Below are 11847 nucleotides of genomic sequence, written 5' to 3'. Positions count from 1 at the left end.
ACTTCTTCTCCGCGCTATCTTCGTCGCGTTCACCCGGTCTTCCATGTCTCCTGTGTTAAGCCCGTTCTTCGCGCCCCCGCTCGTCCCTCCCCCCCCATCCTTGTCGAGGGCGCACCCATCTACAGGGTTCGTAAGATTTTGGACATGCGCCCTCGGGGCCGTGGTCAGCAGTACCTAGTGGATTGGGAGGGGTACGGTCCTGAGGAGAGGAGTTGGGTTCCCTCTCGGGACGTGCTGGACCGTTCGCTGATCGATGATTTCCTCCGTTGCCGCCAGGTTTCCTCCTCGAGTGCGCCAGGAGGCGCTCGGTGAGTGGGGGGGGTACTGTCATGTCTTGTTATGTCTGTTCCTGTCCTTTCTCTTCACTCTGTCTCTCTCTGCTGGTCTTTTTAGGTTACCTTCTCTGTCTCTCATTCTTCAGCTGTTCTACATTTCCCCTAACTAGCTCATTCACTCTTTCCCCACCTGTTCTCTCTTCCCCCTCTGATTAGGTCTCTATTTCTCTCTCTGTTCCTGCTACTTTCAGTGTCTGATTCTTGTTTGTGTTTTTGATACCAGAAGCAAGCTGTCGTCCCGTTTGCTTCCACCTTGTCCTATCCTGTCGGAGTCTGCCTGGCAGGTGCATCCTGCATTATACTACGTTCTTTTGTTCCATTGACTACGTTGGAAGAGGATTTATGCCATTCCTGTTTTTTTATTAAAGAACTCTGTTTTCTGTTAAAACCGCTTTTGGGTCTTCACTCAAGTACATAACAGTTACTTGAACTGTGAAGCATTTATTCGGCCTGCAATCTGAGGTGCAGTTAACTCTAATGAAGTTATCCTCTGCAGCAGAGGCAACTCTGGGTCTTCCTTTCCTGTGGTGGTCCTCATGAGAGCCAGTCTCATCATAGCACTTGATGGTCTTTGTGACTGCACTTGAAGAAACTTTCAAAGTTCTTGACATTTTCCGGACTGACTGACCTTCATGTCTTAAAGTAATGATGGACTGTCATTTCTCTTTACTTATTTGAGCTGTTCTTGCCATAATATGGGCTTGGTCTTTTACCAAATAGGGCTTTCTTCTGTATTCTACCCCTACCTTGTCACAACACAACAGATTGGCTCAAACGCATTAAGAAGGAGAGAAAATCCACAAATTAACTTTTAACAAGGCACACCTGTTAATTGAAATGCATTCCAGGTGACTACCTCGTGAGGCTGGTTGAGATAATGCCAAGAGTGTGCAAAGCTGTCACAAAGGCAAAGGGTGTCCACTTTGAAAAATCTCAAATATATATTTTGATTTTTTTAACACTTTTTTTGGTTACTACATGATTCCATATGTGTTATTTCATAGTTTTGATGCCTTCACTATTATTCTACAATGTATAAAGTAGTAAAAATAAAGATACACCTTTAAATGAGTAGGTGTGTCCAAACTTTTGACTGGGACTGTATGACTCTTATTGTATTTTTATTTTTTAAATTTAATGTAATATCTTATGTTGTTCTTGTCTATTACTGTTCTGTACGTTTTATGTGGACCCCAGGAAGAGTAACTGCTGCATGTGCCGTATCTAATGTGGATCCTAATAAACTAAACTAACCCCCAGACCGATGGCAAGCACTCACTCCACTTTTCCCATAAGGTATTCACTACCTCTGCTATTGCAACCTCCAGCATTTTTGCCACCTGACCTAACTGATCCCTCGTTACTTTGAGAAGACCCCAGCTATCCTCTACCTTAGCACGAAACACTGCTGACTCAAACACCCCTTAGTCAAAATCACCACGCCAAACACAAAAAAATAAATAAACTGACAAAGTCCTGATAGCCACTTGCTCACCGCTAACCAACCAATACATGCACGCTCTCAAAGCCCTAGAGATAACTACTTATACCAGGCAAAAACCAAACCACCATGCCATGCTCAAAAGCTACAAACCATAGCCACAGTTAGCCACTAGCTGAGCACTAACACAACCCAATTTACCAAAGCCACAAACCATAGCAACCGTTAGCCACTAGCGTAGTGCTAATACAAACGCATGTGCCATTTCCTACAGACTCCAAACTGGGAAATATAATCCTGCAAACAGGACTAGCAAAAGCTACTAAAACCATAGCCAAAACAGTCAACAAAAAGTTTCCGGCCCACGAGCAAATCACCTCATCACTCCTACAGTTGCTCATGATTACCAGCTGCCATAAATGTACTGCCATGGCAGGCACAGCGACACCAAACATTTCTGTTGACCAGAGCCATCAGCTATTTTCAAACTCACACTAACACTTCTGCAAACCACTCCTAGCATGCGAACACAGAACAAACACCTGCTACAGACTTTGTCAACAAATGCACTGAACCGTACTGGTTAAACATCATTAAGGACTTAAAATGGTCCACACACACCGCACAGTCATGAAGAGGGCATGACAGCACCTCTTCCCATTCAGGAGAATGTAAAGATTTGTCATGAGCACTTGGATCCTCAAAAAGTTATGTATCCGCACCATCGAGAGCATCTTGACTCACGACAGAGGGTGGTGCAGACAGCCCAGTACATCACTGTGGTCAAGCTTCCTTCCATCCAGGACCTCTATTTCAGGCAGTGTCAGAGGAATGGACGAGAAATTGCCAAAGGCTCGAGCCACCAAGCCATAGACTGTCCACTCTGCTACTCTCAAGCAAACGCTACCAGAGCATCGACTCTCGGACCAGCTGGCTCCGAGACAGCTTCTACCCCCAAGCCATAAGGTTGCTAAATAGCCATAAGACTGCTAAATAGTTAATTATTGGTTACCTGGACTATCTGCGCTGACACTATCTTGCACTGGCTCTCTGCGCAATCTCAAGACCGTACTGTATATACACACTATACAGTGCCTTCAGAAAGTATTCATACCCCTAGACTTCTTTAAAATGTTGTTACATTTATCAAAATGGATGAAAAAAACACAAAAAAACATCTAAACACAATACCCCATAACGACAAAGTGAAACATGTTTTTAGAGCATGTTGCAGATGTATTGAAAATTAAATACAGAAATATTTCATTCGCATAAGTATTCACACCCCTGAGATAATACTTTGTGGAAGCACCAGCTGTGATTCTTTCTGGGTAAGTCTCTAAGACTTCTCCACACCTGGATTGTGCAACATTTGCCCATTTAATATTTTCTAAATTCTTCAAGCTCTGTCAAATTGGTTGTTGATCAATGCTAGACAACCATTTTCAGGTCTGGCCTTAGATTTAAGTGAAAACTGTAACTTGTCCACTCAAGAACATTCACTGTCTTCTTGGCAAGCAACTCCAGTGTAGATTTGGCCTTGTGTTTTATGTTATTGTCCTGGTGAAAGGTGAATTTATCTCCCAGTGTCTGATGGAAAGCAGACTGAACCAGTTTTTCCTTTAGGATTTTGCCTGTGCTTGGCTCCATTCCGTTTATTTTTTATCCTGAAAAACTCCCCAGTCCTTAATGATTACAAGCATACCCATGAGATGATGCAGCCACGACTATGCTTGAAAATATGGAGAGTGGTACAAGTATTGTATAGTATTGGATTTAACTAGAACATAACACTTTGTATTCAGGACAAAAGGTTCATTACTTTACCACATTTTTCGCAGTATTACTTTAGTGCCGTGTTGCAAACAGATGCATGTTTTGGAATATTTTTGTTCTGTACAAGCTTCCATCTTTTCACTATGTCCATTGAGGTTAGTATTGTGGATTAACTACAATGTCATTGATTCACCCTCCCTTTTCTCCTATCACATTCATTAAACTCTGTAACTGTTTTTAAGTCACCATTGGCCTCCCTGAGCAGTTTCCTTCCTCTCCGGCAATTGGGATTGGAAGGACTCCTGTGTCTTTTTAGTGACTTGGTGTATTGATACACCATCTAAATTGTAATTCATTAGTTCACCAGGCTCAAATGTATATTCAATGTCAGATTTCTCTGCAAGGCATTGGAAACCTCCCTGGTCTTTGTGGTTGAATCTGTGTTTGAAATTCACTGCTCGACTGAGGGACCTTACAGATAATTGTATGTGTGGGATACAGAGATGAGGTAGTCATTCAAAGATTATGTTATTAAACACAATTATTGCACACAGTGTGTCCATGCAACTTATTATGTGACCTATTAAAGAACAGACTAAATGTGTTCTGGGAATGTTCTTGTAACATCAGATGAAGTGTTTTACACCCTAAAATAAACATTGTATAATCCTCTGCACAACTGGAAAGTTGTTTGTGTTTTGGGAACATATCTTTTGCGATGTCTCCACAATGTTCCCACCAGACTGTTCCCACAACCTAATAAAACATTCTGGGAACCTTAAAAGAACAGACAAAATGTGTTCCGGGAACTTTCTTGCAACATCAGGTAAATGTTTTATGCAAACATTGTATCATCATCAGCACAACTGAACCATTTTTGTGTTATGAGAACATTTGCTGCAACCTAACGAATGTTCTGGGAACTTTCACATAACTTATTTTGGTTTGCTGGGAAAGCATTACTGGTGCATTGTGTTATTACATTACCTGGAAGCTTAATGAGAACTTTTGGGAAATGTTCTGTGGTGGTTGTTACAGATGTTATGTGTACAACATTTTAATGAATGTTAGGAGAACATTCCAAGGATATTTAATTTAAAGCATAATTATTATTATTTTTAAAGATTGCGTTATCAAAAAAAATGTTTTGTATCATCCTAATGTTAGATAAGACCCCAACTAGAACTTAATGGGAACCTTAGCTAATGTTTTGGGGAATGTTCCCGGGAGTGTGGAAATGTTACCTGGATGTTTGTCTATGTCCTAACACTAACCTTCCCACCAGATTATGGCAACTGTATATGCTATGCAAACTGTTACTCTGATATGAGCTGTTTTCTGAAAATACCAGGTGCGTTCAGACAGATTCTGAGGCTACCAGTTTTTGATCATAACTATTCCAGGGGGCTTCTTCAAAGAAATAACTTCCCACTTCACTTCCTAGTCGGAACAAAAAGTCCTCTCGAAATGAATGGCTTTTGCTCACAGCATGTGGCCGCAGCTGGCAGTATTGTTGCCCACTCTCTTGCTCCGGCCAGAGAGCGAGGGAGAGAAGGCCACGCTACAGGTACGCACATGAAAGGAGTGTAATTATACCCTCGCTTCCTTTAAACACTGTGTTCACTGCTCTGCTTTGTAAGAGTCGCAGTTTGACTGTTTGAACATTGTTGTTTATAGGTGGGATATTCAATTGCAATTTGTATCATTGAACAGAAGCAACGGATGCTTACTTGATGATTACTGTGTTTTTCATGGTCTTGAGATGTGGCCACGGAGGGTTGGATTCCAAGCTGCTGCTGATGATGATGATGATGATGATGATGGTATGATGACAACTACAACAAAGAACTGGATATTCAGCCAGCAGAAACTCTCACAGCATGCATGAGATCCTCCATCAAAAGAGGTCAAACATAAAGATCACCAATGTGTCAATAAGATATTGTTGTAAGCTGTTGTGGCACATAAAACAGATACTCTCATCAAGCATGAGCGGTCTGTGTGCAGTCCCACTGCATTAAAAAACTGTACACCGAAGCCTCAGTCAAGCATAAAGATCCCTACACTGTCACAAAGGGTTTATGAATCACTACTAAACAGCATGTGCCTCAGAATGACAGCAGTCATGTGACAGGACATCATGCTCTATGATCAATGACATGACATCAGCTCCTGGGTAGTTCATGGCACATCATGTCATATATCACTTATCATATATGGCCCAACTGTCAGGAAACAGCACGTAAGTCATTCATACAGTACATGGCTCCTGTTGAGTAACACCCCGTGGCTATAACGTATGGACAACACAAGGTGAGTTATGTCTGGTGATGGTGACATACATTCTATGAAGGCACTCTTTTACGGGAGAAAGTTAATGGCGGCTGGTTTCCTCTTCTTTGTATGTACTCGTCCCACATTTACTAAATTGATCCATGTGCTCCCCACACACAGTCCCTGAGTCTCCAATGTACATCATAGCCATTCTACTATCCCGGAAGGTAAATAGCTCCAGGGGATCAACATTGCAACTGACGTTGTCCTCCTCCTAAGTATGGTATATGTTTAAGTTTTGCAAGCAGAGCAAAAAGGCACATTTCCATTGTAAATATTTGAGGGACTTCCCCCACGCTACCCTTGATTGACCCAAACTCCACCCAAGTAAAAATACATATCTCCATTGTAACATGTGGAGGATTACATACTACTAAGAACTATTCCATATTCTAGTATACTTTTCTATTCTAGACAGATACCTAGTTTCTACTATCACTTACAGTCTAATTCAATCGGAGTGCTGGAGAAGTTCCAGTGTCACCTCCTTCCTCCCTGCATCTCCGCTGTGTTACAGTAGAGGCTCTATCATGGGTGTTGTTTATTATTCAGACAGTGGCTTCCTCATGTATATTTAATGAGCATCAGGCTCATTTTAATACCACTGGACGTGGTTCAGGGGTGGTAAATCTACACCCGTGTCCCACTAATGTGTTTAATTAGAGGTGATTTATCACGCATATTAATTATTGATAATAAGGCTATGTGGTGTGCAGTCAATGGGGTGTAGAGAAATAGAGCGCAGGTGATGAAGGGACCCAAATATAATGGCAAATGAGATGTAGAGGGCAACGTCTTGCAGAAGTGCTTCCTGACCTGATAGCACACTCTGTCTGTTTGTGCGTGCGTGTGTGTTTTTGGGTGTGCTCAGTCCTAAAATATATTTACAGTACAGACAATATGTGTACAGAAGTGTTTATGTAAATGTAAATGTAAAAGTTTATGTAAATGTGTATTAAGTCCAGCAGAGTGGTCACTGCAAACATGTTCATTGAACATCAGACAACTCTACACTCTTAGAAAAAAAGGTGCTATCTAGAACCTAAAAGGGTTGTTCGGCTGTCCCTATAGGAGAACCCTTTTTGCTTCCAGGTAGAACCCCTTTGGTTCCAGGTAGAACCCTTTCCACAGAGGATACTACATGGAGGCCAAAAGGGTTCCACTTGGAACCAAAAAGGGTTCTCCTATAGGGACAGCTGAACAACCCTTTTGAAACCCTAAGAGTAAATACTGCATGTGCCTCTGGACCGACACTGTGTATGTGTACTCTTACTGTATATCCAGGTGAATGACTAAGGAGGGGAGGGATCCGAGGTAGTGGAGCCGACATCCTTGAGCGGTTAAAGGATCCTCCGTCTCCAGAACTGCTCTGAAAGGCTGGGATGAAAAAGGGAGAGAGAGAGAAAAGCCAGGGATTAACCAAAGGAGCTTCCCTGTGGCTAGCTGTCCTTCTTTCCCAGGAACACTGTAATATGATTACTCTGCTGTTTGCCATCGGTCCAGTGGTTAAGCACTATGGAGAAGAGGGCTTGACTACCTCCACTGGGGAAGTTTTGGAATTCTGCTCCACTGGGAACAGCTGGGTTCTTACACTGGGTGAGCGAGAGGGGGGGGGGGGGGGGCAGAGAGACACACACATACACCTACTGCTTTTCACAGCACCGAGGAATGCACAGTACTCCACGACCAACCACTCATTGGCTAATGGGCATTCTTAGTTTGGCCCTGGCCTCTTTCTCTTGGTCTGCCCAACTGAAAGAGTGGATGCACTCCTAGAGAATGGAGCTATGCAAGACATCCCACAGAAAAGCTTTATCTGAAGTGGTCCAAGGAAAAAGACCACATGGATGGACCCTCCAGGCCTCCATAGTTGTAACTTTCCACATGGATATCGCTCAGGGACACTTGAGGCTGAGCTGGTGAAATGGACTTCTGACCTTTGATTGTCCTCCAGGTTTTTCATCATAGTTGGAAATACAAGTGGATTCCATACTGATTTGTAAATAAGGACTTTGTCAGTTAAAAGTAGATGTCAGCGCGATGTCTTAGATGTGACTCTGTGTGTGTGTGTGTGTGTGTGTGTGTGTGAGTGTGTGTGTGTGTGTGTGTGTGTGTGTGTGTGTGTGTGTGTGTGTGTGTGTGTGTGTGTGTGTGTGTGTGTGTGTGTGTGTGTGTGTGTGTGTGTGTGTGTGTGTGTGTGTGTGTGTGTGTGTGGTATACACTGTGTGTATAAAACATTAGGAACACCTTATTGAGTTGCACCCCCTTTTGCGCTCAGACTAACCTCAATTTGTCTGCGCATGGATTCTACAAGGTGTTGAAAGCATTCCACAGGGTGGTGGACCATTCTTGATACACACGGGAAGCTGTTGAGTCTGAAAAACCCAGCATCTTTGAGGTTCTTGACACACTCAAACCGATGCGCCTGGCACCTACTACCATACCCAATTCAAAGGCACTTCAATCTTTTGTCTTGTCAATTCACCCTCTGAATGGCTCACATACAAAACCATGTCTTAATTGTCTCAAGGCTTAAAAATCATTCTTTAACATGTCTCCTACCCTTCATCTACACTGATTGAAGTGGATTTAACAAGTGACATCAATAAGGGATCATAGCTTTCACCTGGTCAGTCTATGTCATGGAAAGAGCAGGTGTTCCTAAGGTTTTGTACACTCAGTGTATGTACAAGATAAGCATGACTATGTCTATGATTTATTTCTGTGTGCGTTTGACAGTAGGTGTCACACAATGCTATATTGACACGTCACATAATTTACAAACACAAACTGCAGCATATTTAACTTGCCTTCTATTGGGTCCCTATTGTTTGTGTGGGGCGGAGACACACACGTGAAATACATTTTATAACATTTTCGCTGAAAGAGAACTCCAGGGAGCCGCCTTTTAATAGGCTTGGTATTCATTGGGCCCTTGACCAAGCAAGGGACCCAGGGCTCCTTCTGTGAAAGGCAGCCCAACTCTTGAAAGGACCTCAAAAACTCATTAGCCAACAGAGGAGCATCTCTGAGATACGAGATAGGTTGGTGGACCATGTGGAAAGGTATAGGAGAGGTAAAGGGGAGAGAGAGAGTGACCCAGAGAGAGAGAGAGAGAGAGAGAGAGAGAGAGAGAGAGAGAGAGAGTGACCGAGAGAGAGAGAAAGAGAGAGAGAGAGAGAGAGAGAGAGAGAGAGAGAGAGAGAGAGAGACCGAGAGAGAAAAGAGAGAGAGAGAGAGAGAGAGAGAGAGAGAGAGAGAGAGAGAGAGAGAGAGACCGAGAGAGAAAGAGAGAGAGAGAGAGTGACCCAGAGAGAGAGAGAGAGAGAGAGAGAGTGACCGAGAGAGAAAGAGAGAGAGAGAGAGAGTGACCGAGAGAGAGAGAGAGAGAGAGAGAGAGACAGAGAAAGAGCGAGAGACAGAGAGACAGAGAGAAAGAGCTCATCTAGGACAGTACGCGACAGGCATGTACTGTTGATGTGTCTCTATGACTACCTGTCAGAGATAACTGGCCTCACATGACAATGGATATTTTTTGTGTATATCATAGAAAGAGTTCTGTCTTATGAAATTCAATTGTTAGATAATTACGAGGTAATCACCTAATGATTACTATTTGGTGTCTTTGTAAATCAGTGAATAAAGCACAATTACAATTCCATCAGGATTGTAAATAAAGTGCCACCTCGTCTCCATTTCTAAATGCATGTTCTTTTTCGCAAGCAGTTCTGATAATTTTTTTCGCTTTTGTGTCCATTTAACATTACTGTGATGTCATCAGATTAGATGTGTATTTATTTAGTGGGAATATTAATGTCTGGTCTCTTCTTGATTATCATCCATGCAACAGATGCAACAAGTGGCTAATTTTCAGGCTTATCGTAGATCATAACAGCTGCTAATTGACTCTCTCTCTCTCTCTCTCTCTCTGGGCATAATTCTAGTGTGGCGCTCTCACTAAAACAGTAATTAGTCTGTTGGAACACTAGCAGTCATTTACAAGGCCCATGCCACCACTGAAAGACAATAACTACTATAAGAAACTATTGGTCCAATTACTGTCATATTTGGTTGAAAAATGTTCAACTGTAGTTATAGATCTGTAGTTATAATGCAACATTTCAAGGGCAATGCATTGTCCTTGCAGTTTTTGAGTTAGATCAACCGGGTCATCACAATCAATTTAAATGACAAAAATGTAAATGGCATACGTATGAGAATTATCTGGAACACAAACACAGGAACAGCTTAGAGTTGGGAAGGCATGGGTCTTTTCAAATGATGTGCATTGAATCAGGGTGCTATGGTGCTGACTAATTAGTCACATGGTTAATCAGTCTCTCTGGTTGAACTTCCGAAAACTCCCTATTTATTGGATAGGCCACATTCCTAACCATCGCCTTGGTGAGGCGCTCCCATTGGACCGTTGTCTTTGTAGTACCAGTGTACAGTCAAACCTAAAGACATCTCAGTGCCTCAGTCTGTGAGAGCCCTGGGAGAAGAATTTTTCTTTCTTGAACGCAGATTGAGTTATATCCCCTCAGAGCGCATTTATTGTTCCCTGATTGGCTTAGTCAAACCAGCCAAAGAGCTCAGCTAACACCAGTGAAATGTTTAAATGGGTTTAAATATGTTAATTATTAATGAGGCAATTATCTGGGTTTGGCGTGGGTTTGGCGTGGGTTTGGCGTTGTTTTGGTGCTCTCCAGTCCCTCTGTCTGCCTATCACCTGTCAAAGACAAAGGAAATCACTTCCTGTGGTTAATTAGTGTGGAGAATTCAATAAGAAAGGCATATTTGAGAAACGTCATTGAATCTACGGCGCTGTACAATCTTGACAACAGTGTGGGGTCAGTTGAGTCTCCTCCTCCCCCTCCCTCACATGGATGGAGGATTGATGGTGAGACCATGGAGACCTATTACATTATCTATTTAATTAGGTGGGTGAGACCGCTTAAAGCAGAGAAGTTTGGTCAGAGAAGTGAATTGATAACATAAACTATACTGAGACAGGTATGGATTGACTGTACCCGAGAAGACGACAGTGTGAGTGTATTAGAGAACGTTGTCGCTCTGTCCTTTTTTTGTCGTTTATGATCTTTTCATTATTAGCGTTCCTCTTTTCTATTCTCTTCTTGGGAGCCAGTGTTCAAAGCAGTAGTGAGTCATCATGTAGTGTTGGTATAAATAGAGAAATACCATGCTCTAGATGGAACGCTGAAAACACCCAACTTAGTCTGTCGCAGTCAGGAAGACAAACTGATCGGCGGTTCTAACCCCTAACTGGACATTCATGTAGCCATGCACAAACAGACATGAACACAGACACAATACTCTCTCTCACCTCAACATAGTGTCTTGAACTGAACTAGCCTTTCATTGGCATCTGCCTACATGTCTATGTGGATTGGACAACAGTCTACTTACATCCAGGGTTTAATTTTCATGACACCACTATGAGTAATATAGTCAATAAATGCTCTGATCTCTTTCCAAACCCACTTATATTACAAACTTTCAACCCGTGGTCTTTTTCAGACTTTATTTGTTTTGTTTTTTAAGCCAATGCTGATTGGTTCTTTCCCCAGGCCTCAGCCCAGACGTTTGCACATCCAGACAATGTTATCCAGACATATGATGACGGAAGTGTGTTCACTACAAGCCTGCGGCACTTCATTAATTAGTTATTAACCCACATCTATTTCCACAAAATATGACATGCATATTGTGACAGTTTATCTAATGGTCAGAGTGAGATTTGGACGATCGAGCTGAGTGGTGATAGAGAACGGAAACTTTCTGAAAATGTTGGGGGTGTGGACAATAGGCTTTTATTTTCCAGACTTTTACAGAGTGCTTTTATAGTTTCCCTGTTGCCAACATTGTCAAAACGCACTGATCATGTTTCAGCAACATTATTATAGTTCTTAAGAATACTTCCTCAACTCAGGTCATTATACT

This window comes from Oncorhynchus masou, chromosome 11 (assembly GCF_036934945.1).
Source record: "Oncorhynchus masou masou isolate Uvic2021 chromosome 11, UVic_Omas_1.1, whole genome shotgun sequence".
NCBI classification, from domain to species: Eukaryota; Metazoa; Chordata; class Actinopteri; order Salmoniformes; family Salmonidae; genus Oncorhynchus; species Oncorhynchus masou.
Note: the sequence above shows the minus strand (reverse complement) of the source record.